The sequence below is a fragment of the Pantherophis guttatus genome, chromosome 16 (genome assembly GCF_059756535.1).
Source record: "Pantherophis guttatus breed Tessera chromosome 16, ASM5975653v1, whole genome shotgun sequence".
NCBI classification, from domain to species: domain Eukaryota; kingdom Metazoa; phylum Chordata; class Lepidosauria; order Squamata; family Colubridae; genus Pantherophis; species Pantherophis guttatus.
Genome location: NC_142078.1, coordinates 7,354,850 through 7,382,777, shown reverse-complemented (window position 1 = coordinate 7,382,777; position 27,928 = coordinate 7,354,850). Strand labels below are relative to the sequence as shown.

The 27,928-nt window shown below is 44.3% G+C and overlaps 1 long non-coding RNA gene and 1 pseudogene across 1 annotated transcript in view; one reads left to right on the top strand and one right to left on the bottom strand.

The window, feature by feature from the left end:
• The window catches only part of LOC132712645 (uncharacterized), a 105,800-nt gene that overhangs the window by 12,687 nt on the left and 65,185 nt on the right, over positions 1 to 27,928 (top strand). The gene's annotated exons all lie outside the window — the stretch shown is intronic.
• Positions 65 to 27,928, bottom strand: LOC148111794 (uncharacterized; annotated as a pseudogene).

The following is a 27,928-nucleotide window of genomic DNA, read 5'->3' as shown; positions in this document are numbered from 1 at the left end:
ACTGAGGGGCAAGTGGATGGATAGAGAGATGGACAGACAGATGGATGAATAGGCGGATGGGCAGTCAGATGATGGATGGATGGATGGATGGACAGATAAACTGACAGACTGATGGACAGGTGGATGGATGGGCTGATGGACAGATGGACATGTAGATGGATGGATGGATGGATGGATGGACAGGTAAACTGACAGACTGATGGACAGGTAGATGGATGGGCATATGTATGTATGGACTGATGGACAGATGGGTGGGTGGGTGGGTGGACATGTGGATGGATGGACTGATGGACAGATGGACATGTAGATGGATGGATGGATGGATGGACAGACTGATGGACAGGTGGATGGGTGGGCATATGGATGGATGGATGGATGGACTGATGGACAGGTGGATGGGTGGGTGGACATGTGGATGGATGGATGGGTGGGTGGATAGGTAGACAGATGAATGGATGGATGGACTAGTGGACAGTTGGATGGACGGGTGGGTGGGTGGACATGTTGATGGATGGATGGATGTGTGGGTGGGTGGACAGGTAGACAGATGGGTTGATGGATAGATGGACAGATCGTCATGTAGATGGATGGATGGATGGATGGATGGATGGATGGATGGACAGGTAAACTGACAGACTGATAGGTGGATGGGTGGACATATGTATGTATGGATGTATGTATGGATGTATGTATGGATGGATGGATGGACTGATGGACAGATGCATGGGTGAGTGATCATGTGGATGGATGGATGTGTGGGTGGGTGGACAGGTAGACAGATGGATTGATGGATGGATAGACAGGTAAACTGACAGACTGATGGACAGGTGGATGGGTGGACATATGGATGAGTGGATGGATGGATGGATGGATGGATGGATGGATGGATGGATGGACTGATGGACAGATGGGTGGGTGGGTGGATGGGTGGACATGTGGATGGATGGATGGATGGATGGATGGACAAATAAAATAAGACCATGACAATATGACACCACTTCTTTCCAAGCCCACACGATAGTTGTCTTTTAGTTTTTCTTTTTTTGTCCAGCTCAGAATCCCAACGTCGCATAGATAGCTTGGCAGGACCACCACTCCCTTCTCGCCCAATTGTCTGCCATCTTTCATTGGCAGGGAGGCCAAATTCAGCGTTCTCTAGAGGGGAGACCTCCGGCCTCTCCTTCACAGCCTCCAGAGTTTGGAGAACCAACAAGCCTCCTTTTCATCTCTGCCTAGCCCAGGCGTAAAAGATCAGTCTCTGTGCGCTAAACCGCCGACGCCATCCCCCCTCGCGGAACCCTGAGCAAATGTTCACCAGCCTACAAAACAATAAAACATGATGTTTCTCTTTATGTCTAAATTTCCCATGATTAGTTTTGGTACACTAAGCGCAACGGGTGCTTTGTCAGAATCCCTCTTCCACCAGGGACCTCGTTCACTTCTCATTTGTTCCATTTTTTAACACCGGATACATGACTGCCCAGAGTCACACCCGAAGGGAAGGGAAAAAAAATTGATACTAATGCTAGATTGTCAAAGATTTGTTTTATTTGAGCTTAGATTATTCTTTTTTTAAAAAAAAAGAAAAGAAAAGAAGCAAGAAAAGCCTTTTTTTTTTTTTCAATTTGGCCTCTTGCAACGCGGATATAGTTTGAGGCTATGTTTTAATTAAAATGAATATCTGAGCTATCGTAACGTTATTGCTGGTTAAGTGTAGCTGGCTGATTTAGCGTTCTATAACACAATTATACACCAGTAATGAAACTTTGCGGAGTTATCCTTAGAATTTAAAATGCAGAAGGGAGCCGTAGCTCTCATTTGTATCCATCTTACAGCTTTTTATTGTCGCAGTATTTTCTATTTTTTCCTCCCAGATTAACTCAATCGTATTTAAAGTCTCTGGTTACATTAGCAGGAAATTCAGGTTGGGAAGGCATTTTTTTTTCCTTCTCCTTTCGCTTGAAAATGTTTGCAAGCGTTTGCCGACGAATCAGAAAAAAAAAAATAATAATTTCTCCCCCCCTTCTTTCATGCTTAATATCAATGTTATTGCAGATTTTTTAAAAAACCCGTACTATGCCATGCAACTTGGCTACGTTCCCATGCCCATGTTTCTAAACCTGATTCCTAAATCAACCGATATTTGAGATTTGTACCCAGGGGTAAAATCCAGTAAGTTCCGATAGGTTCTGGAGAACCGGTAGCGAAAATTTTGAGCAGTTCAGAGAACCGGCAAATACCACCTCTGGCTGGCCCCAGAATGGGGTGGGAATGGAGATTTTGCAATATCTTTCCCTCAGGAGTTGGGGGGGAATGGGGATTTTGCAGTATCCTCCCCCTGGAGTGGGGTGGGAATGGGGATTTTGCAGTATCCTCCCCCTAGAATGGGGTGGGAATTGGGATTTTGCAGTATCCTCCCCCTGGAATGGGGAGGGAATGGGGATTTTGCAGTATCCTTCCCCTGGAGTGGGGAGAGAATGGAGATTTTGCAATATCCTTCCGCCAGGAGTGGGGAGGGAATGGGGATTTTGAAGTATTCTTCCCCTGGAGCGGGGAGGGAATGGAGATTTTGCAGTATCCTTCCCCTGCCACATCCACCAAGCCACACCACACCCACCAAGCCATGCCCACAGAACCGATAGTTAAAAAAATTTGGATTTCACCACTGAATGTACAAAATTGTACATTCTCTAAACGGATTGAGGCTATGCAAACACACCGAGCCAAATGCATACACACACACATGGAAGCAAAGTTAAAATTAATGCTGTGCAAATGCAGTTAATGAGATTGCAGCTGGCATGCAATTTGGTAGAAATGTTAGCTTTTAGCAGAAAATATATATATATATATATTTGTAGCAGAGGTCAATCTCTCTACCGGTATGTCTGAAGTAATATCTGAGTGTGTATACATACCCAAATATTCTCCGTGCTTAAAAAAAAAAAAAAAACATTAAATATATCTTTGCTTCTGGCAGAGTTGCTGTGTAGGTGGAATTGTGACATATTAAATTTACTTTCAATTGAGTGGGGGAAAAAACCTGTTTAAAAAAGAAAGAAAGAAAGAAAGAAAGAAAAGCAGCTTAAAGAAGAAGAAAAAAAAAACAGCATTTTTGTTTCAGAATAATAACACTTTTGCCTGACTTCTTTTCTTTAACGCGCAGAAAAGTCAAATGACAAATATAAATATATATAATGCCCTAAAAAGAACTGAAAACACCCCCTCCCTCTTCACTGGCAATTAAAATTCAAGCGAAAACTCCCACTGAACACTGAGACTCTAATTGTGGCATTGATAAACTATGATTTGCGGTTTTCTTTAACCCAACGCCGTAGATAACAGAAGCATCAAATTGCTGAGATTTTCGGAAGTTAATTAAATATAATTCCCATCCGTTTACAGTGTCGGAATTTGCCTTCTGAAATCAGGAGTGAGATTCAAACATTTTAGCAACTGGTTCTGTGCCCAGTTGCTGTGTGGGCGTGGCCATGGTGGGCATGGCCTACCTGGCCTCCTGAATCACGGCCGGGGGGGGCAAGCTTCAGAGCCTTTCCTCGAGCCTCCAGGAGGGTGAAAACAACCTCCCCCAGGCTCCGGAGGCCCTCTGGAGACCAGAAACAGGCCTATTTCTAGACTTCCAGAACTTCCGTGAGGCCCATTTTTCACCCTCCCCAGGCTCCGGAGGCTTTTCTTGAGCCTCCAGAGGCTGGAAACGGACCCGTTTTCAGACTTCTGGGAGGCCCGTTTTTCGTCCTCCCAGAGCCTACGCATGGATCCTGCACTTACCTCGCATCCAAAATGGGCTGCATGGAGACTCCTGGGAGGGGAGGGATGGGCGGGGCGGGGCCAGCCAGTCCTGGCAACTACCAGTTCGCATCCGGTTCACACGAACCAGTCCAAACCGGCTGGATCCCACCCCTGCTTCTGATCTACCAGACGTATTTTTGAAAAAAGGCCTTCCGTTTTGCTAGTCTGTTTTCAGGTGGCTTGAGAATTCCTTCCATTTTTTTTTTCTTTCTCTTAGTGATCATTGAAGTTGGTTATTGTGCCTTGCAGCCATTCTTTCTTCCTTCCATTTGCCAATTTTCAGCCTGACTAGATGTTTGGAAGCCTCTAGTTTTGAAGAAAGAAGCTGAAAGGGAAGGAAAGAAGAGCAAGCAGAAGAACAGAATTGGAAGGGACTTTGGACATCCTCTAGTCCAACCCCTCCCTGCTCAGGCAGGGAGCCCTATACCAGTAATGGGGAACCTTTTAGACACCGAGTGCCCAAACTGCATGAGCGCACAGGCCCAAACTACCATGTTTCCCCGAAAATAAGACCCTGTCTTATATTTTTTCGAACCCTCAAATAAGCGTTTGGCCTTATTGCCATGCGCTCCGAAGCCCGATTGGGCTTATTATCAGGGGATGTCTTATTTTGGGGGAAACAGAGTAAGAGGTGGGTGTGCACATGTGTGGACATGCATGAACAGGCTCATACGTGGACATGCATGCACATCTGCAGCAGAGACCCAAATACCAGCTGGCCGACAGAAGACGGGGCATCTCAACACTGGCAGTGCGGCAAGAATAAGATCTTTTTCTTTCATGAGCTTCTGTTTCATCGTTTGCAGGGAAACAGAAGCTCACAAAAGAAACGCCAGGGAGATCTGACCTGGGGCGATGGCGCGCATGCCAGCAGAGAGGGCCCTCTGTGTCACCTCTGGCATGTGTGCCCTAGGTTCACCATCACAGGCCCTAGACTATTTCAAACAAATGGCTGCCCAATCTCTTCTTAAAAACCTCCAGTATTGGAGCACCCACAACGTCTGGTGGCAAGTTGTTCCCCTGAATAATTCTTCTCACTATCAGGAAATTTCCACTTAGTTCTAGGTTGCTTCTCTCCTGGGTTAGTTTCCATCCATAGCTCCTTGTCCTGCCTTCAGGTGCTTTGGAGGAGAGCTTGACTCCCTCTTCTTTGTGGCAGCACCTCAAGTATTGGAAGATCCACAGGTGGCACACGTAGCCATATCAGTAGGCACACGAGCTCAGCTCCAGCGTGCATGCACGCGCCGGCCAGGTAATTTTCGGGCCTTCTGGGCCCACTAAAAGTAGGGAAACAGGCTGTTTCCTGCCTCCGGAGGGCCTTGGGGGGGAGGGGGAAGGCCCGTTTTTTGCTGTCCCCAGCCTCCAGAGCCTTTCTAGGAGTCTGGGGAGGGTGAAAACGGCCTTCCCTACCCACCGGAGGTCCTCCCGAGGTCAGAAACAGCCCATTTGCCAACTTCCAGTGGGGCTGGAAGTTGGCAAATAGGCTGTTTTCACCCTCCGGAGGGGAGGGGAGGGGAGGCTGTTTTCGCCCTCCCCAGACTCCTAGAAAGGCTCTGGAGCAAGGTGTGAGAGAAAAATGGGCCTACCGGGCCATCATGTGCCAGGAGTGTGGGGATCATGGGGAGGGGGGAGGTCGTGCATGCATGCGTAGGGGCGGGGCGCATAGAAAAGAAATCAGATTGATCCAGAACAGTTGGGTTGATATTTTTAATCCAAACGAACGCTTTGATTCGGAAAGTGAATTGGAGCAGGAGAATCAATCAAATTGCCTTCTAACTGAATATCTGGATTGAATTTTTCTCATTGATGTGTCAGCTATGAAGCCTCAAGTTTTCACGCCTCTCTCAAGTACAGGTCCTCCTACTTACGGCCACAATTGACCCCCGATATTTCTGTTGCTAAACGAGACAGTCATGAAGTGAATTTTGTCCCATTTTAGGACCTTCCTTGCCACTGTTGTTAAATGCCATTGTTCAGTGAGTAACACCGCTGTTATCTGTCTTCCCTGCTGACGTTGCTTCTCGGAAGGTCGCAAAAAGGGATCATGTGATCCCAGGACACTGCAACAGTCATAAGTACATGCCAGTTGCCGAGCCTCCGAATTTTGATCACATGACTATGGGGAATGCTGCAAGTCGTAAGTTTCAGTTTCAGTTTATTTAGATTTATATACCTACTCCCTACTCCCGAAGGACTCAGGGCGGTGAGCAGCCAAGATAAAACACATACAATATAAAGTGTGAATACAATCGTGAGTGTGAAAGACAGTCGTAGGTCAATTTTTTTCAGTGCCATTGTAACTTTGAATGATCAAAGTTCATTGGGTGAAGGGGTTGGGTGAGAAGGTTGGACTAGATGACCTACAAGGTCCCTTCCAACTCTGTTAATCTGTTCATATCCCGTGTAATGTCGAACTGGTAAGATCTACTGAAGAGATTGTTTCAAAAACACATCACTGCCCACCAGCTTTGATTCAGAGCCATATATATATATATATATATATATATGTCTTTGGTTATTCGGGTCTTCATTGCTCCTGGAAGCACGAAGCCGAGAACACCAGCCTGAAGATGACGAATGAGACTTCGTCGAAACGTCGCCAAGACACTTCCAATTTTACGTGGGAGAAGACCCGAATAACCAAAGACCTACATACAAACACCTGCGAAAACCTGAGAAAACATATATATATATATATATATATATATTAAGGAAGAAAATGAGAAATGACAAACGTAACAAGGCCCCGGAGGCAAAAAGCTTTCAGCTTCTTTCTTTTCTTTTCTTTTCTTTTCTTTTAAACCATTTAGCTGGATTTAAATGTTATTTGGAGTTAATTGGGATAAATTAGTAGACTGACAAAAACTACAGAAATCCCTCCATTAATTGCTTGGGATGATGCTCCCACAACTTCCAAAGGCAACTTCTCTTCCACGGGTGGATTGTTCTCCTTGTCAGAAAATTTCTCCTTATTTCTTGGTTGAATCAATCAATCAGAATAGAGTTGGAAGGGACCTTGTAGGTCATCTAGTCCAACCCCCCCTCTCCCAAGCAGGATGTCAACTTGCGAAGCTTTCCAGTTGCCATGAGCAGGAGGGAGGGAGAACTGAAGTGAATTCCATACATTCTTCCTGACCGCAATCAGAAGGAGGGTGTTAGGTTTCACAGCCAGTCAAAGTGGTTAATTGGAGAATGTGATTTATGACATGGCCAGAAAGGAGGGGAGAGACGGGGTCATAGGGGAACGTAAATCTACGTAGGATCAGTCCTAACTGCATCCGAGTATTGCTGGAATGTTGCTCCTAATAAATGACTATATTTCCTTTGAAGTTTGGATCATGGCTCATGAATTAATTAGGGCATCTTTCGGAAACTTGACACAAGAGGCCCTACACCATTTCTGACAGAGGGCAGTCCAGTCTCTTCTTGAAGGCTTCCAGGGATGAAGCTCCCACAACTTCCAAAGGCAACTTCTATTCCACTGGTGGATTGTCCTCTCACTGTCAGAAAATTTCTCCTTATAGGGGTTGGTGGGTTGGGTCTCCCCCATGCCCATTCAGAAAGCGGGCTCCAAACTCCCAACATTCAAAAATGGTCTTTGGAGAGGTTTAAAAACTGCTCTTTTTCCAGATCAGGAAATTTGGGAACCATGGAAAAACTTTCGTCCCGAAATATTTTTTTTGGCATTCTCATATTTTTTAGCATAACATCCAACTTGGCCCTGAAAGTATAGGTTGTCCTGAAGTTGCCTTCAGAAGTTGTAGGAGCTTCATCGCTGGAAGCTTTCAAGAAGAGACTGGACTGCCATCTGTCAAAAATGGTGTAGGGTCTCCTGCTTGGGTGGGTGGGGGGTTGGACTAGATGACCTCCAAGGCCCCTTCCAGCTCTGTTAATCTGTAATCTGTTATAAACAAGTCGGGGCTAGGACACCATGGAGAAAATCCTTAATTTTAATCCTTTTCAGCACTGCTTATTGTCGCTTGCTCCAAAAGAACATTGTGATGAGTATGTCTGTGTGTTTCTCTCATAGCTAGGAATTTTCTTCTAAATGTTTAGCTAACGTTGAGATCTTTGCTTTGTGGGTTATTTGTCGACTCAAGCGAAATCTCAGCGCCGCTGACAAAAATAGAACCAAACAGAACCGGCAAGTTGAAAAAACAATCATTACAATTCATTTCAGCATTTATTAATTATTAGCATCTAATTAAAGTGAGTTTAATTAGCAATTAAAAGACTGGCAAAAGAGATGCATGGTTCCAATCGCGAGAAAGGGAGAATCAAACGCTACTCCCAAGGCAAGAGTATTCCATGAGGACTAGAGCAATGCAGCAAAAAAGATCTCCCGTTTCATACCAGAAGAACAAGCTTCTGAAAACCAAAGCAACAGGCAATCAGTATAAATCTTTCAGTGTGCAATGACTGAAAATGTAGCCTCACACTGCAATGAACCAGGGCACCCATTCAATTTCTCAGCTACCAAGATTGTTGGTCGAGCAAGGACAAAAACAGCCAGGGAAGTAATTGAAACCTGGGGGAAAAGGTGCCTCGTCAGTCAACAGGAGTGCTGATTTACCAGCAGACTATCAAGTATCAAGGGACGTGGTGGCTCAGTGGCTAAGACGCCGAGCTTGCCGATTGAAAGGTCGGCAGTTCAGTGGTTCGAATCCCTAGTGCCGCGTAATGGGGGCGAGCTCCCGTGACTTGTCCCAGCTTCTGCCAACCTAGCAGTTTGAAAGCACGTAAAAAATGCAAGTAGAAAAAATAGGGACCACCTTTGGTGGGAAGGTAACAGCGTTCCGTGCGCCTTTGGCGTTGAGTCATGCTGGCCACGTGGTCACGGAGACGTCTTCGGACAGCGCTGGCTCTTCGGCTTTGAAACGGAGATGAGCACCGCCCCCTAGAGTCGGGAACGACTAGCACGTATGTGCCAGGGGAGCCTTTACCTTTTATCAAGTACTTAGAAGGCGAGATATGGGCAGCACAAGCAAACAACAGCCAACGACTTGAACACCTAAAAAGCCACACACAACCAGGCACCATATAAATACCGCACACACAACAGCACACACACTGCTAGAGAGAAGTTCCCCGAAGATGGACTCCAGCAGGAGTCCTAAAGCTTGGAAGACAAAACTTCTGATCCCAGATTGGACTCTGCAATAACTTGGACTCTTTCCAAGAGAAGTCCCATGTCACGTGTGATAGAGAGACATCACCAAGTTGTGAATCATTGTCAACAAACTCTAATAATTCTGGAAGGATCACAGTGGGCATCATAGATCAAATATGGCCCCCACCTGCCCCTTCATCATGGAGCTGTTCTTTAAAAATGTGTCTACCGTGGTTTGCAGTAGCCTTACCCTACGGAGCAAGGGAATACATTCAATCCACAACAAATTGAATTGGGATCGTAGCTGATCATTCTACATTCCGGTCTTGTGTACGCGCGCATTTTTTGGATCTGTGCATCCTGGTGAAATATAAAAAGTGTCGTCAACAACATAGCTGGGTAGGTACAATATTAATCAATATCTAATTTCATAGCTGGGCAACTGTTTGTAATGACTTTGTACGTCGAGTATGTTGTTGCAAAAAAAAAAAAAAAAGAAAAAGGGAAAAAATTATTCTCATAGTAACTTGACAACAGGATCAGAAGAAAAGGGCGAACATATTGCCTTGTCATCAAAGAGAGCCAAAGGACTCGTCTGATTAATTAAGAAGAGAGCTAGTCATATTTATGGGCATTCAAACGGCAGTGGAGGTTAACACAGTAACAGAATAACAGAGTCGAAAGGGAACCTGGAGGTCTTCTAGTCCAACCCCCAGCTCAAGCATTTCAGACAAGTGACTGTCCATTCTCTTCTTATAAATCTCCAGTGATGGAGCATCCACATCTTCTGGAGGCAAATCGTTCCACTGGCTAATTGTTCTCATTGTTAGGAAATTTCTCCTTAGTTCTAGGTTCTAGTTCTAGGTTGCTTGTCTCCTGCCTTGGTAAGGCCACACTTGGAATACGGCATCCAGTTTTGGTCCCCACGATGTAAAAAAAGATGTTGAGACTCTAGAAAGAGTGAAGAGAAGAGCAATAAAGATAATTAGGGGACTGGAGGCTAAAACATATATAGAACGGTTGCAGGAACTGGGTATGTCTAGTTTGATGAAAAGAAGGACCAGGGGAGACATGATAGCAGTCTTCCAACATCTCAGGGGCTGCCCCAAAGAAGAGGGAGTCAACCTGTTCTCCAAAGCACCTGAGAGTAGGACAAGAAGCAATGGGTGGAAACTAATCAAGGAGAGAAGCAATCTAGAACTAAGGAGAAATGTCCTGACCGTGAGAACAATTAATCAGAGGAACGACTTGCCTCCAGAAGTTGTGAATGCTCCAACACTGGAAGTTTTTAAGAAGATGTTGGATAACCATTTGTCTGAAGTGGTGTAAGGTTTCCTGCCTTAAGCAGGGGGTTGGACTAGAAGACCTCGAAAGTCCTTTCCAACTCTGTTAACCTGGTCTAATCTAGTTTCCATCCATTGCTTCCTGTCCTGTCTTCTGGTGCTTTAGAAAATAAGTTGACCTTCCCTCTTCTTTGTGGCCGTCCCTCAAATATTGGGACATTGCTATCATGTCTCCCCTAGTCCTTCTTTTCACTAGACTAGATATAGCCCATGCATACGATACAATCTTCTCATATTTGTATCTGATACAGGTATCCAAGTGTACACCCTAAAAAAACATACTCTTTTTTTTCACCCACTAAAATGTATCCCTTTACAAAATCAATGCAGTAATATTCCACCAGATGCATTTTATCTGAATCTTCTGTTCCAGCCAGCTAAGAATACATTTCAGCTGTCTGTAAATGAGGTGGGTTTTTTTTTCTCTCTCTCTCCCTGTCCCAAAATGAGTTTTGTGTATTTTGGATGGATGTATTTTCCATCTTCTTGGACAAACATTTCCTCTTTGAGTTAGTTGCCATTTTATAAATAGATGCTTTGGTGCAACCTTGGATTTGAAATTGATAGATTTCAGAACAAACAAGGAGCGTGATTAATTCACATAATGTGTTACACTTGCTTCCTTTTTCGATCATCTTTTTTAGCATATATCCTTCCTTCAAGAAAAGTATTTGTTTTCGGGTTTTAAACTCATGTTATTTTTCCAATTGCCTTGTGGGATAAGAAAGGCAGTGATTTCTTGGATTATTATTTTTTTTTTTTAACCGACGATTTATCATAAAGCTAAGCCATAATTTGATTGAAAATGAGGAATGGAATGGAATGAAATAGAACAAAAGCTGGAATATAAACTGGAATAGATTTGATTTAATTAGACTACACTAGACTAGATTAGATGGAATAGAATGAAAGGTGGAATACAGAGGAAATAATGGAATGGAATGGAATGGAATGGAATGGAATGGAATGGAATAGAATAGAATAGAATAGAATAGAATAGAATAGAATAGAATAGAATAGAATAGAATAGAATAGAATATGGAGTGGAGTGGAGTGGAGTAGAAGAGAAGAGAAGAGAGAGAAGAGAAGAGAAGAGAAGAGAAGAGAAGAGAAGAGAAGAGAAGAGAAGAGAAGAGAAGAGAAGAGAAGAGAATCATTTGACCCAGTGGTGAAATCCAAATTTTTTTACTACCGGTTCTGTGGGCATGGCTTGGTGGGAGTGGCAGGGGAAGGATACTGCAAAATCTCCATTCCCACCCCACTCCAGGGGAAGGATACTGCAATATCCCTATTCCCTCCCCACTCCTGGGGCCAGCCAGAGGTGGTATTTGCTGGTTCTCCGAACAACTGAAAATTTCCACTACCGGTTCTCCAGAACCTGTAAGAACCTGCTGGATTTCACCCTTGATTTGACCATATCAAAAGTATAAAACTAAGACAAATATGCAAGTAGATACAGGAAAATAGATTCAATTGCCTTAACAGCTGACAGGGTTAAGCATGTTATATGAATATAAGGCTCATATTTTAATGCCTTCTTTTCATATGCAAATTCTTCTTCCTTGGTTTCCACGATTGTGGCTATCCCAAAACCATTTGTCCTGAGAATATTTGAACAAGATCTCCCCTATTCTACAGCTGAAGTTTACTTGAGTTTAAACTGAGAATAACAGAGTTGGAAAGGACCTTGGAGGTCTTCTAGTCCAAACCCCTGTTCAAGCAGGAAACCCTTTGTTGTTAGTTGCAAAGTCGTGTCCGACCCATTGCGACCCCATGGACAACGTTCCTCCAGGCCTTCCTGTCCTCTACCATCCTCTGGAGTCCATTTAAGATCATGGCCGACTGCTTCAGTGACTCCCTCCAGCCACCTCGTTCTCTGCCGTCCCCTTCTTCTTTTGCCCTCCATCGTTCCCAGCATTAGACTCTTCTCCAGGGAGTCCTTCCTTCTCATTAGGTGGCCAAAGCATTTGAGTTTCATCTTCAGGATCTGGCCTTCTAAAGAGCAGTCAGGGTTGATCTCCTCTAAGACTGACTGGTTGGATCGCCTTGCAGTCCAAGGGACTCTCAGGAGTCTTCTCCAGCATCATCATTCCAAGGCCTCCATTCTTTGGTGCTCAGCCTTCCTCATGGCCCAACTTTCACAACCATACATTGCAACTGGGAAAACCATTGCCTTGACTATATGCACTTGTCTTTTGGTACTATCCATGGGGTTTTCATTGCAAAGATACTGAAGTGGGTTGCCATTTCCTTCTCCAGTGGATCATGTTTTGTCAGAGCTCTCTGCTATGACCTGTCTGTCTTGGGTGGTCCTGCACTGCGTAGCTCCGTGATGGCGAACCTATGGCATGCGTGCCACAGGTGGCACACGGGGCCATGTCACCTGGCACACCAGCTCAGCCTTTCTAGGAGTCTCTGGAGGCTGGGGACAACAAAAAATGTCACTTCCTGTCCAACTGGAAGTTGGGAAATGGGCCGTTTCGGGCCTCCGAGAGGGTGGGGAAGGCTGTTTTTGCCCTCCCCAGATGCATAGAGAGGATCTGGAGCCAGGTGAGAAAGAAAAACAGGCCTATCAGGCCATTGTGTGCCAGGAGTGGGGGGGGGAGAGGGAGTTCATGCATGCATGCGCAGGACGGGGTGCATAGAATTATGGGTGTGGGCACATGCATGCTTGCAAACCTCCCCCGCCCCCCCCTTCCTGGCACGCGATGACAAAAAGGTTAGCCATCACTGGCATAGCTCATAGCGGGTTTTGCGGGTTCTCCGAACAGCATAGAATCTCAGCTAGAGGTTCTCCCGAACCCCTACAAACCCCCAGCAGCCCAACCCCTGCCATAAATGTATGGCACCACGTTGGTTTTTCCTGTTACTAAAGGCCACCTCTGTAAGGAGGAGGAGGGGGATTCTCCAATCTCAGCCAAACGATGGTTTGTTGCTTGCAATCCCCTGGAGAAAAAAAAAATGAGCTCAGGTTGCATAGCTGTGTGTCTTATGCAGAGCATTGAAAAATAATCACTCCAACAAGAGGATATTTTTAGAGCTAAATCAGATTCAAAGCAGCTGCCAGGCAGACACAATACCCAGCTAATGATTTCATGGAGACCTCAGAGTCTCTCTTTAATGGGCCAGCCTGCCCGCCCCGCTCTCTTGTTCTCTTCCAGCAAAAAGAGCAACCCGTAATGACTCGGACGGGCTACGTCGAGGCCTGAAAAAAAATGTACGCTGACCAATCCAGGAAAAGATGCATTGGTCCTTTATTGGCTAAGCCATGAGCTGCACAATGGGACATGATGCAATTAAGAACTGGTGTGTGTCTGTGTGAAATTTACCCCAGCCAAAATGGGCATATTTATTTAGCAATATCAATGCAATTTTTTCATCAGACGCTAGGGGGCAGACAAGAGTCAAATCCCCTAGAGGAAAGAGACAGAACTTCAATACAGATTATCCACAATTTACAACATTTTATGTAGCAACCATTGGAAGTTACAACGGCACCGAAGAAAGTGACTTATAACTGCTTTTCACACTTAGAACCTGTGCAGCATCCCCATGGTGACATGATCAAAATTCAACTGACTCGTATTTATGATGGTTGTAGTTTCCCAGGGTCCCGTGATCCCCTTTTGCGACCTTCTGATGACCAAAGCCCACGGCGAAGCCAGATTCACTGAGCAAGCTTGTGACTCACTTAACAACTGCAGTGCTTCGCTTACCAACGGTGTTGTGACCTAGGCTTCCTGAGTCATTACAACACATGAGTAGTCCCAAAAACCTCTTTTATTGCAACAGCTGTGAATTACGTTCATTCACAGCTGAGTCCCAATTAGTTGCAAAAAGTCCTTTGGGAGAAGTCCTTCGGGATAATCACCAACTTTTATCTCCCTTGACACTCTGTCAAAGATCTACTTGGCAAAGCCACACGGATTCCAGAATCAAACAGAGATACCAACTGGGAACCGAACTAACAATGTTGCTTTCCTGCAAAGTGCCCACGTGCCTTTGCTCCTCTTTTAAGCCTTATGGGAGGGGCCAATCATCTCCAGGCCTTACTCCTGAGTCATCCCTTGACAAATGTTTTTGCTTAGCAACCAAAATTTGGGGCTCGATTATGGTCGTAAATCGAGGACTTTCTGCAATCCCTTTATTCTCCCATACAGTGGATGGAGGAGATCTTCCAGGATGAACAAATGTCGAGAATTTGACTTTTGTTTTGTTTTATTCTCGGAGAGCGTGAATTTCTTGGTTTTTTTGAGTGAATCTGGTTTGTTTTAGAAAGATTCCAGAGCTAGGATGTCATATAACACGTGTGCTCTGTCTTTCTGGGAAACAAAAGGCCCCTAAGAGCAGGATTCTCCTAGGTTCTTGCAGAAGGACATCATGGTCTCCAAATCCACCATTTTCTGCTTGAAAACAGACCTTGGGTGAAATAAGAGAATAAGAATGACAAATGCGTCAAAAAAAATATATGCTGATGTTCTGGCAGGCAACCCCAAAGAGAATTCCAGGCATTTCAGTAAATTTCAACCAGCTAGTAAACTTGTTCAAGAAAGATGTGACAACCCTAGGAAGCATTCAGAGGATGGTTGGAAGCCAATCAAGTGTTTGGCCAGGGAAGCCACCAGAGAAAATATGGGGGAAATTAAGGGGTGGGCTGCTGGGGGTTATAGGGGTTCAGAAGAACCTAGCTAAGATTCTGTGCAGTTCGGAGAACCCCCCAAATCCCATTCCTGGCTGGCCCCGCCCACCCCGCCCCTCCCAGGAGTCCCCATGTGGCCTGTTTTGGATGCAGGTAAGTGCAGGATGCACATGGAGGCTTGGGGAGGGTGAAAAACAGGCTTACCAGAAGTTCAGGAAGGGCCTTCGGAGCCTGGGGAGGCCATTTTCACCCTCCTGGAGGCTCGAGGAAAGCCTCCGGAGCCCGGGGAGGGCAAAAATGCAGGAGGTAGTGCACCCAACCGTAGTGCAGGAGGCCAACTAGGCCACGCCCACCATGGCCATGCCTACCCAGCAACTGTGCATAGAACCCCTTGCTAAAATTTTTGAAGCCCACCCCTGGGGCAAATGCATATATTAAACCTAAGGACAAGAAAGTTGATAGGAGACATGTCCCTGGAACAGACTGATGGAAACACAGAGTGGTAGAATAAGGAGAAACACATATATTACAAGAACCCACATATAGGGTTCAACCATGCCGAAATTTAATGTTCCATGCACAATTAAGGCACAGAAGCATTAAATGAAGGCTTTCCTCTTTTCAGAAGTCTTTTCCAGAGTTTCTAGAGAGCTCCAGTGTCATCTTCTCCATCTGACAAGCCCCTGGCTCAACTGATGTGTAGCCCCAGAAAGGGTCTCCAACAAGCATTCTTCTAGTGAGCTCCACTGTCATCTTCTCCATCTGACAAGCGTCTGGCTCAACTCATGTGTAAGCTCAGAAATGTTCTCCAACAAGCATTCTTCTACTGAGCTCCACTGTCTTCTTCCTCATCTGGCAAGCCTCTGGCTCAACTCATGTGTAGGTCCAGAAATGTTCTCCAACAAGCATTCTTCTAATGAGCTCCACTGTCCTCTTCTAGTGAGCTCTCCTGTCATCTTCTCCATCTGACAAGCCTCTGGCTCAACTGATGTGTAGCCCCAGAAAGAGTCTCCAACAAGCATTCTTCTAGTGAGCTCCACTGTCCTCTTCTAGTGAGCTCCACTGTCATCTTCTCCATCTGACAAGCCTCTGGCTCAACTCATGTGTAGGTCCAGAAATGTTTTCCAACCAGCATTCTTCTAATGAGCTCCAGTGTCAGCTTCTCTAACAAGCGTCTGGCTCAACTCATGTGTAAGCTCAGAAACGTTGTCCAACAAGCAATGGTGCTTCTAATGAGCACCATTGTCTTCTTCTAGTGAGCTCCACTGTCATCTTCTCCATCTGAGAAACTTCTGGCTCAACTGATGTGTAGACCCAGAAAGAGTCTCCAACAAGCATTCTTCTAATGAGCTCCACTGTCTTCTTCTAGTGAGCTCCACTGTCATCTTCTCCATCTGGCAAGCCTCTGGCTCAGCTCATGTGTAGGCCCAGAAATGCTCTCCAGCAATCCAGCTCCTCTGGCAGCCAAGAGATCTTGGCAGAAGACCAAAGATGGAGTCTTGAACACCATCGGAACTGTGCAGGGTAAAGTAGGGAGGGCTGCCCAGCAGAGAAAAATAGAGTGGAGGAGAACTGATGGTGGGAAAAATAGATGCTAACCACAAGGGCCAAGAGGTTGTGTGGAGGCATGCATTTCCTCTAAGTTGAACCAGCCAGACAGTTTGGAGACAGTAGGCTATTAGAAGAAGGATATGAATTCATTATCTTTCTCCCCACCTTCAACCCCCCCCTCCCTTCCATTAGATTTCTCCCATTTCTTGAAGAACATTACTTATTCTTAAAGAATAAGGAATTGGGTTTGGCAACTGTTCTTCATATGTTTTAACCATATCAAGAAATGAACATTCCCCCACCCCATTCCATTCAACAATAGTCTCAATCCTATCCTTCTTTGAAGAGGACCTGGACAACAAAAAGGTAAAGGTTCCCCTCGAACATATGTGCTAGTCGTTCCTGACTCTAGGGGGCGGTGCTCATCTCCGTTTCAAAGCCGAAGAGCCAGCGCTGTCCGAAGACATCTCCATGGTCATGGCTGGCATGACTCAATGCCAACGGCGCACGGAACGCTGTTCCCTTCCCACCAAAGGTGGTCCCTATTTTTCTACTTGCATTTTTTTAACGGCTAGGTTGGCAGAAGCTGGGACAAGTCACGGGAGCTCATCCCATTACGCGGTACTAGGGATTTGAACTGCTGAACTGCCGACCTTTCGATCAACAAGCTCAGCATCTTAGCCACTGAGCCACCATGTCCCATACCTGTACAATAGACAATAGAATTTTCCGTTTGAGTTCTCCCCCCCGTAAAGGATCAAGGAACTAAATTTTCTACTCAGCCAACAGTGATGAAAATGTTGCCATGGAGGTGTCTCTTCGTGACCTGATCAGCAGAGCAAACATAACCGAGAGTGCTCTGCTGTAAAATGAAATTACCAATATCCTGTAATTAGTCCTTAATTATTTATCATTTTTTGTACTTAATTACCCTTATTCGCCCAGTTAACACGTTATAAAACTCCTGGGCTGTGTTTATTAAATGTTAAGGGATCATTAGCGAATTAGTCTCAGCACCAAAACGAGCTAATGAAATATCCGTGGAAATGCTGGTCGGCCGAGGCACCTGAGAAAGTGGACATTTTTTTTTTCTTAGAAGAAGACAATCCAGATGTCATACAATCCCCCATCCCAGTCTCCCACAGTAGTAAATGTGGCAGGTCTGAAGGCCGAATGGAGAAGATGGCTTCCAGGTCTGACACTGTTCTGACCTTAGAAAGGATACAGCACAATCTTAGTCCCGGCAAACTTCTTTTATTCATACGGCTGTGAATTATTGCCATTCGCAGTCCGAAAGGCTTCACAAGCAGTCTTTCAGGGGAATGTTTATAAACACCCACCTTATCTCCCTTGGAACGATGCCAGAGAGCTAATTGCCAGACGCAGGGCAAGGCCAAACTTAGCACAGAGTCAAACAGAGCTTTTCCAGAGCTTTTACTGACCATATGAACTAATTGCTTCCTGCAAAAGCTCATGTCCCGTTCGCTCCTCTTTTATGTCTCATGGGAGGGGCCAGTCGTCTCCAAGCCTTACTCCCAAGTCGACCCTGTTTTCTTAATTGTTCTTGTCGTCTGGCAGCTCTGTGCATGCACACACTGGGAACAGGCTCCCGCTGTTCTTCTGCCTTGCTGATGTCAGACTCTGGAGACTCCGGAGGCAGCAAAGAACTACCAGATGGCCTTGGCCCCCTCTCTGCCTCCGACGCAGAGCCCTCATCCAAGCCTTCCCTAGACTCCAGGACTGGCCCACGTTCCTCCCCAACCTCCTCACTGTCCGAATCTGCTGCCAATTCTGCTGGCCACTGGTGAGCCACAACATACACTGACCGAGAAGGGTCTCCTGAGAAATGGTGAAAGAAGTGGAGATATTTAGCTTGGGAAGAAAGAAAATTAAGGAGACGTAAACTGGGTTCCCCAAAAGTTTGTCTCACTCTGATTTAATGAACCAACTCCGGTTGGATGTTTAAAACATGCACCAAGCCAAAAACCATGGTTAATGTCCATGTTCCCACCAGGCCTTATAGTGATATCTGCACCTTATTACAGAGATGTTGGGTTGTCTTTCACTGCAGATATTTAAGAAAAGTCAATTTTATGGTTGCCTGCCTAGACTTGGAAGCAATTGAGCAAGGGAGTTATTACATTTCTCGCCCAGCCCAAGCTACCAAATCTGGATTGAAAAAATCCCGATGACCTCTAAACGGCAGCAAAGAGATCCAGAAAACTCTAGTGCTTTGGTGACATCTAGTGGTCCTCCAAATGCTTAGATCCAGAGATCTTCCAGATCTACTTTCAGGTCCTTGATTACGTGATACTATTTCTTTAAAAAAAAAAATGATCAAGCTTCATTTTAGGTCCACCAAACCCTGAGTGCAATCATCTTTTTGAACTGTATCTCTTTGGTGTCATGTCAAGGTTCTCCAGTTTTGTATCAGAACAGAGCTAGAAAAGATCTTGGAAGTCTTCTAGTCCAGCCTCCTGCTCTAGCAGGAAACCCTATACCATTTCAGACAAGTAGTTGTCCAGTCTCTTCTTAAAAACCTCCAGTGATGGAGCAACCATAACTTCTGGTGGCAAGCTGTTCCACTGGTTAATTGTCCTCACTGTTAGGAAGTTTCTCCTCAATTCCAGGTTGCTTCTCTCCTTGATCAGTTTCCATCCATTGTTTCTTGTCTTGCCTTCTGGTCCCACGTCTTCTTTGTGGCAGCCCCTCAAATACTGGAAGACTGCTATCGGGTCACCCCTAGTCCTTCTTTCCTGCAACCGTTCTTCATATGTTTTTGTCTCTGGGGCCTTTAATCATCTTAGTTGCTCTTCTCTGCACTTTCACCTTGCCTTAGTATCTCTTGCCTTGATGGAGCATTCAGCTCGTACAAATATCAAGGATATATGGGGCAGTATTCCGTAGGAAATTTCAGGTTGATGGCTGTGACGTATTCCATCCAGCTTATTTTTTTTCCTTTCAGATGATCTGGAAGAGATCACCCAACCGTCCTCTTTGCTGTTTGACGGCCATTGAGATTCCCAAACGATCCTGTCTGCTATTTATTTATTATTTTTGAGAGAACTTACGGTAGTGGCCAAAATTGTGGAAACCTTTTGGGAAAAGTGTATTTTCTAAAAGTAGCTAATGATGCACTTTTTTTGGGGGGGGGAGTACTACCATAAAATTATATGTCAATGGAAAGAGAATTTAATCAAGAATGTACTGCAATAGCTTTTATGAAGGATTTGCTATTAGAATAGCAGCTGCCTGCAATTTCTGCTGGTTCGAATTTATTTTATTTATTTATTTATTATTGAATTTCTATACCGCCCTACTCCCGAAGGACTCAGGGCGGTGCACAGCCATGAAATAAAACACATAGATATACAAAATTTAAAATCGAATAAAATGAATTAAATAAATTTGGCTGAATTAATACCCATAATTTAAAATACCCATATTTTAAAATCCATTAAAAATTTAGAATTTACACTTAAAAGGGAGAAGATTTAGGCGAGGCCAGCTTGATGAAATAAAAGCGTCTTCAACTCACGGCGGAAGGTGCGCAGATCCGGAATCCTCCGTATCTCTGGGGGGAGCTCATTCCAGATCGTCGGTGCCCCCACAGAGAAGGCTCTCCCCCTAGGGGCCGACAGTCGACATTGTTTGGCCGACGGCACCTGGAGGAGCCCCTCTCTGTGGGAGCGTACTGGTCGGTGGGAGGTTGTTGATGGTAGTAGGCGGTAATCTCTCCAAGGCTCAAGGTTGACTCAGCCTTCCATCCTTTCTAAGGTAGGTGAAATGAGGACCCAGTTTGTGGGGGCAATAAGCTGACTTTGTATAAAATATACAAAAGTATGAAGGCTATTGCTTAACACATTGTAAGCCGCCCTGAGTCTCCGGAGAAGGGCAGCATATAAATCAAATTAAAAAAATAAAAAAGAATAGCAGTTACGGTATAAAGAAGAAAAGGGAAACACGTTGAAAAAACGAGATATATAAAAATGATCACTGTAGAAAAAACGAGATATTCAAAAATGATCACTGTAGAAAAAACAAGATATTCAAAAATAATCACCATGTCAGTTAATACCTAGTTGGGTAACCTTTAGCATGAATGACGGCCTTACAACATCTTCCCATGGAGTGAACCAAGTCTTTTAGTTCTGCGGTTGTTATAATGTGAAACCAAGATTGAAAGATGGATTCTATTAACTGGGTTTTATTGCTGGGTCGCTTCTGACTAGCAGGTTTCTTTAGTCGGCTCCATAGAATTGCAATTGGGTTAAGATCTGGGCTATTCCCAGGCCATTCCAGCAGTGGAATAGGATTATCTTGAAACTCCAAAAGAAAAGTGGTGTTATTAGCCATCAAACCGCAAAAATACACTTTCCCCAAAAGGTTTCCACAATTTTGGACACTACTGTACTTTTTTTTTTTATTTGATACTGAAAACAAGTCTTAAAATCTTCAGACCTAGATAGAAGCAGATGCCAAGAGATTTGATGGCTGGTGCCAATCGTGCACCTCTGTTCCACCTACCAGCTGCCACTGTCTAAATTATGAATGGATGGAAAATTTCCACATGGCATTCAAAGAGTCTGAAATATATATTTTTATGACTATTTGGGGAGAGGCTTCCACATTTCCGGGGGGGGCAGTGGGGGTGGTGAGACAAGTTCTAAATGATTCACGAGAGATCAGATTTGATTAAACCAAAATGTGTGTTGGTAGAAATAGCCTCTTTCCTTTCCCTTCTTCTTCTTCTTCTTTTTAAAATTAAATCCTCCTATTGTTTAATGCTAAGCAAGGGCAGACTTCACGGTGGGAGATATGAAGCTATATTCACATAAGAGGGAAAGGAAGAAACAGCAAAATTTTCCTTCGCAGAAGATTATCTCCCGAAACAATTGGAGCATTTTTAACCATGCGTGGAACTGTACCTTGTGAAGTCCAGCTATCTGGCCAAAAATCTCAAAATACAGTCTAGCGGGAGAAACGAGGTAAAAATTAGAAGCGCTGATTCGAACGGAGGCTCCGTGGGAGACAGAGTAGCTCCTGCCCATAACCAGCTTTTAAATATTTTATTATTTTATTCATTCATTCTGTGGAAGGAAAAGTGCTTCGTCAAGCACAGATGGAAACAAACAGACGGAGGAGAGTAGTGGAGAATATTAAGAGAGGATTCAGGGAAGGAAGGAAGGGAGGGAGGGAGGGAGGAAGGAGGGAGGGAGGGAGGGAGGGAGGAAAAGAGGGAGGAAGGGAGGGAAGGAGGGAGGGGGAAAGGAAGGGAGAATGAAGGAGGCAGTGGTGAAATCCAATTTTTTTTACTACTGGTTCTATGGGTGTGGCTTGATGGGTGTGGCAAAGGAAGGATACTGCAAAATCTCCATTCCCTCCCCACTCTGGGGCCAGCCAGATGTGGTATTTGCCGGTTCTCTGAACTATTCAAAATTTCCACTACCGGTTCTCCAGAACCTGTCAGAACCTACTGGATTTCACCCCTGGAAGGAGGGAGAGAGGGAGGGAGTTTGGGAGGGAGGGAAGGAAGGGAGGGAGGGAGGGAGGGAGAAAGGAGGAAGGAAGGAAAGGAGAGGGAGCAAGGGAGGAAGAGAAGGGAGGGAGGGAGGGAGGGAGGGAGGGAGGGAGGGGGAAAGGAAGGAAGGAAAGAAGGGAGAGAGGGAGGGAAAGGAGAAAGGGAGGAAGGGAGGAAAGAAGGGAGGGGGATGGAAGGAGAGGGATAAGAAGGGGGGATGAGGGAGGGAGAGAGAGAGGGAGGGAGGAAGGAAAGAAGGAAGGAAGAAGGAAGGAAGGAAGGAAGGAAGGAAGGAAGGAAGGAAGGAAGGAGGAGGGATGGAAGAAAGGATGGGAAGGGGAGAAGGAGGGAGGGAGAAGGGAAGGTAGGTTGTGGATGACAAAAAGAGTTTTGGAAAGAAAGCTGGGTATGTTGTTGGGTTTTGGGAATCCTGGAAATCGGGATTCCCCCTCACCCCCAAATTAGCTCATATTTTGGAACTTCCTATCTGTCAACCCAAATTCCAGAAGATCAATGTGAATTTATATCCTTCCTGCTGGCATTCTTAACAACTGGCATTGTTGAAGTAGATCCCATTTTTCTCAATTAAAAGGTGATTAATTAAGCCAAAGACTAGGAAATACTCCTACTTAGTCTTTGACAAGAGTTTTACACGTGGGCCTATCGTATTTCTGGCCTCTGTTTATAATCCAATCTTTTCTCCATAATCCAAAAAATCAGGAAGCTGCTTAGTGACAGGTAGCATAGAAAGCAAAGCATTTCTTTAAATATTTTATTTTATTTTATTTTAATACAAACATTTCATCTTTCATTAAACAGTGTGTCGTCTGGGTACAAATATTTTGTGCAATAACAATTAAGATTTACAGCCATATTTAATATTTTGTCTATTCTTAACTTAATACTAATACCTTAAAAGGTAAAGGTTCCCCTCGCACATATGTGCTAGTCGTTCCTGACTCTAGGGGGCGGTGCTCATCTCTGTTTCAAAGCCGAAGAGCCAGCGCTGTCAGAAGGCATCTCCGTGGTCATGTGGCCGGCATGACTCAATGCCAACGGCGCACGGAACGCTGTTACCTTCCCACCAAATGTGGTCCCTATTTTTCTACTTGCATTTCTTTTTTATGTGCTTTCGAACTGCTAGGTTGGCAGAAGCTGGGACAAGTCACGGGAGCTCACCCCGTTACGCGGCGCTAGGGATTCGAACCGCTGAACTGCTGACTTTTCGATCGACAAGCTCAGCATCTTGGCCACTGAGCCATCGCATCCCTTACTAATACCTTACATACCTACTATTATAACAATCCTCTGCTTAGCTTCACTTCTCTGCTTTTCTTTCTAGTTTTCATATTTGTTCTCTAACCATTGATAGAATAACTCCCATATACTATAATAATCAGAATCTTCCTTTTCTTTAATTGCAAGTCTTAATCTATTCATTTCTGCACATTCTGTTGGTGTTGTTAGTAGTTGCGAAGTCATGTCCGACCCATCGCGACCCCATGGACAACGTTCCTCCAGGCCTTCCTGTTCTCTACCATCCTCCGGAGTCCATTTAAGCTCACGCCCACTGCTTCAGTGACTCCATCCAGCCAGATACTAATATTTTCTTAATGACATTCTCATCCATGGGGATCTCTTCAATTTTCCATTTTTTAAAAAAGTGTTTCTAGATTTGGTGTATATCGTGTAGCCCAGAGGTCTGCAACCTTAAACACTCAAAGAGCCATTTGGATCCGTTTCCCACAGAAAAAAAAACACCGGGAGCCACAAAAACCTTTCCATGCCTGACTATTTTTTGAGCGGCCACAAAACTAGCATATGTAATTGAATTAAGCATTCTGTTTTCTTCTGAAACTTTTTCTTTTCTTGGATTTATCCATGGTTGGCCTACTGGAGGTTGAAAAGCTCAATAAATCGTGTACCGGCGGGTGTCGCACATTGGCAGTTGCGACGCATATTTTGAGTGATAGGGAGCCGCAGCAGAGGGGTGAAAGAGCCACATGCAGCTCCGGAGCCGCAGGTGTACCCCTGGTGTAGCCCAACAATGCTGTTTGATATACACAGTTTAAGCTCAGAAACCCAAAAGCACCAAGCAGTTTTTCCTCTATAGATGTGTCTCAATGCACACATTTATCATCCCGAGCAAATGACATTCTCTTCTTTCTTGACATCCATAATAGGCACCTTGATGTAGCCTGGATGGCCAACCAAAGATGAGAAGCCACATGGGACCATGACTTCTGGACAATTTCACCAGGACAAAAAAATTAATTCGTTTGTGAATCCCCCTCTCCATTCTTTCTTTTTCTTATCTCAAAGATGGTCTGCTTTGCTCTTCTCATTTCTGTTTCCTTAGTTCTACTCAATTTCCTTGAGTTGCTACCCGTGTGACTAATTGTCCCCTTGTGTTGTGTTGAGGTGCCTAGTTCGGATAGGTGTGAACCAGGGAAGGGAGAAAGTGGTAAATTGGTCTCTTGAGATCTTTGACCAAAGATAATTGACATCATAGGGACCGGTGTGCCTATTCTGAGATCTGGCGGGTCAGGAGGGATCAATTTTCTAGGGATGAGACCTGAACTCTTAAGCAAATCCGCCTTCTTCTTTGTCCAATTAGCAGAAAACTTGGTACCTGTCCTTCCCACCTTAGAAACCTGAGGTTAAGGATGCAGTTGAAGTTCCTACCTTCAATAAGGTAAAGGTAAAGGTTCCCCCGTGCTAGTCGTTCCCAACTCTAGGGGGCGGTGCTCATCTCTGTTTCAAAGCCGAAGAGCCAGCGCTGTCCGAAGACGTCTCCGTGGTCATGTGGCCGGCATGACTCAATGCCAAAGGTTCACAGAAAGCTGTTACCTTCCCATCAAGGTGGTCCCTATTTTTCTACTTGCATTTTTTACCTGCTTTCTAACTGCTAAACTGGGACAAGTAACGGGAGCTCACCCCGTTACACGGCACTGGGGATTTGAACCGCTGAACTGCTGACCTTTCAATGGAAAAGCTCAGCATCTTAGCCACTAAGCCACCACGTCCCTTATTTATCATTTATATTATTATTTATTTATTTATATTATTATTCATTATTATCATTTGCAATAGCTAAATTAAATTAAATTAAAAAAAAATAAAATAAAAAAAAATAAAAAAATAAAATAATTAAATTAAATTAAATTAAATTAAATTAAATTAAATTAAATTAAATTAAATTAAATTAAATTAAATTAAATTAAATTAAATTAAATTAAATTAAATTATTAAATTCTGCAAACAGTTTTGGTCACCACGCTATAAAAAAGATGTTGAGACTTTTGAGGAGCAACTAAGATGATTAAAGGGCTGGAGACTAAAACGTATGAAGAACGATTGCAGGATTTGGGTTTGGCTAGTCTAGAGAAAAGAAGAATTACTAGGGGTGACATGATAGCAGTCTTCCAATATTTGAGGGGCTGCCACAAAGAGGAGGGGGGGTCAAACTATTCTCCAAAGCCCCAGAAGGCAGGACAAGAAACAATGGATGGAAACTAATCAAAGAGAGAAGCAATCTGGAATGAAGGAGAAACTTCCTAACAGTGAGGGCAATTAACCAGTGGAACAGCTTGCCACCAGAAGTCGTGGGTGCTTCATCCCTGGAGGTTTTTAAGAAAAGATTGGAATGAAATGGTGTAGGGTCTCCTGCTTGAGCAGGGAGCTGGACTAGAAGACCTCCAATGTCCCTTCCAGCTCTATTCTGATTGATTGATTGATTGATTGATTGATTGATTGATTGATTGATTGAAGCAGTAGAAGGGCTTGCCTTCAGAAGTTGTGGGTGCTTCATCACTGGAGGTGTTTAAGAAGAGACTGGACAGCCACGTGTCTGAAATGGCATAGGGTCTCTCTTCTTGAGCAAGGGGCTGGACTAGAAGACCTCCAAGGTCCCTTCCGGCTCTATTCTAAATTCTAAATTCTCAGCGTACAATGGGGAAAAAAAAATATTGAGATGTCATAAATAATTCTGGAAAAAAAACCACGAAATTATTGTAAGTTTACCAGATGGGGTGGCATGTTAACAGCTTGAATACGATGAAATGTGGAAGGGTTCTGAATGGTTGGGAGAAAATTGATTGGATAATGTTACATACCCCGCATTAAGGCTACAATAAGAATTAAGTTCTTAACATGCCCCCAAACTTCCATTCTGATCTGTACAACGTTCAAGGGAAATCTTGCATTCTATTACTCAGCTTTTGACAATTCTTTTATCTTCCCCTCCAGGTATAAAGTTCGACTTTGGGGAGCTTAGCTAGGGAAGTTGTCTTTTATGACCCCGAAAATGTATATTTATTTTCACCTTGGTAAGGAAGAGGAGCACATATTCCCAGATCTGGTATTAGCGATCAGCAGGGTTGTTTTTTTTTAACATACTGGAAAAAGTAATTTCGTCTAATTGTTCTCCTAATTATTAAATTAGCGAGTCATAAAATGTAGTGTGAGATTTACAGGTATGGGATTTCGGTCGTTCCAGAATTTGATGCATTGTGCATATATACTTGTAATGTTTATGGATTTGTTTATTTGCAATAATTTTAGACCACCTTTGGGGCTGGAAAAAACCCTCCCCAAACGCTAGAGGAGATGAAATAGTGCGAGGCAGAGAAATCAAAATACAACCCTTTGCTAATAAACAGAGAGGGAGGAGGGAGGGAGGGAGGGAGGGAGGGAGAGAGGGACATACACACAGAGAAAGGAAGAAAAGAAATCAGAAAGGAATGTGCCAGTAATAGTAGCCGTCCCATAAAAACACAGTGGGGCAGAACTTGCTAGAAATCACTGACAGTTAGATTTTTTCTTTCTTTCTCTCTCTCTCTCTCTCTCTCTCTTTCTTTCTTTCTTTCTTTCTTTCTTTCTTTCTTCCTTTCTTCCTTCCTTTCTTTCTTTCTTTCTCTCTCTTTCTTTCTTCTTTTCTTTCTTCCTTCCTTTCTTCTCCTTCCTTGCTTGCTTGTTCACTTCTTTCTCATTCCTTCCTTCTCTTTTCTCTCTCTGTCTCTCTTTCCTTCTTTCTTTCTTTCTCTTTCTTTCTTTCCTTCCTTCTCTCTCTCTTTCTTTTTTTCTCTCTCTCCCTTCCCTCCCCTTCTCTCACTCTTTCTCCCTCTCTCTTCCTCCTTCTCTCTCCGCCATCTCCTCCCTCCCTCCCTTTCCTTCCCTTCCTCTCTCTCTTTTCTTTCTTTCTTTCCTTCTCTTTCTTTTCTCTCTCTCTCCCTCCCCTCCCCTTCTCTCACTCTTTCTCTCTCTCTGTTCCTCCCTTTCTCTCCGCCATCTCCTTCCTTCCTTCCTTCCTTCCTCCTTCCCTTCCCTTCCTTTCTATCTCCCTCTTTCTTTTTCTTTCCTTACCTTCATCTTTCTTCCTTTCTTCTCCTTCGTTCCTCTCTTCTCTTTCCTTTTTACTTCTTTCTTTCTTTCTTTCCTTCTTTCCTTTCTTTCCTTTCCTTCCTTCCTTCCTTGCTTGTTTGCTTACTTCTTTCTCATTCCTTCCTTCTCTTTTTTCTCTTTTTTCTCTTTCTTTCTTTCCTTCTTTCCTTCTTCTTTCCTTCTCTCTCTCTCTCTTTCTTTTCTCTCTCTCTCTCCCTCTCCCTTCCCTTCTCTCACTCTTTCTCTCTCTCTCTTCCTCCCTCTCTCTCTCTGCCATCTCCTCCCTCCCTCCCACCCTCTTCTTCCTTCCCAACACGCTGATTCTGAGGACCAATTTCAAATCAGTAAAAAGCTCACGGTCTACATAAAATATTTTTCACTTGAAAAAAACAAAATTATCTCCGACTCCTGATTCTCCCCTCGGGTTTACCCCCAAGTGGAGCACAGCCCTCATTCAGCTACGTGTCTCAATATTCCTACACGATGCGTGTTATTCAAATTATAAGTCATTAATGTCTCCTTGTCCGTTCTTCGCACCAGTGTAGCAGGACCTGATCTTCTGCCAGGACCAT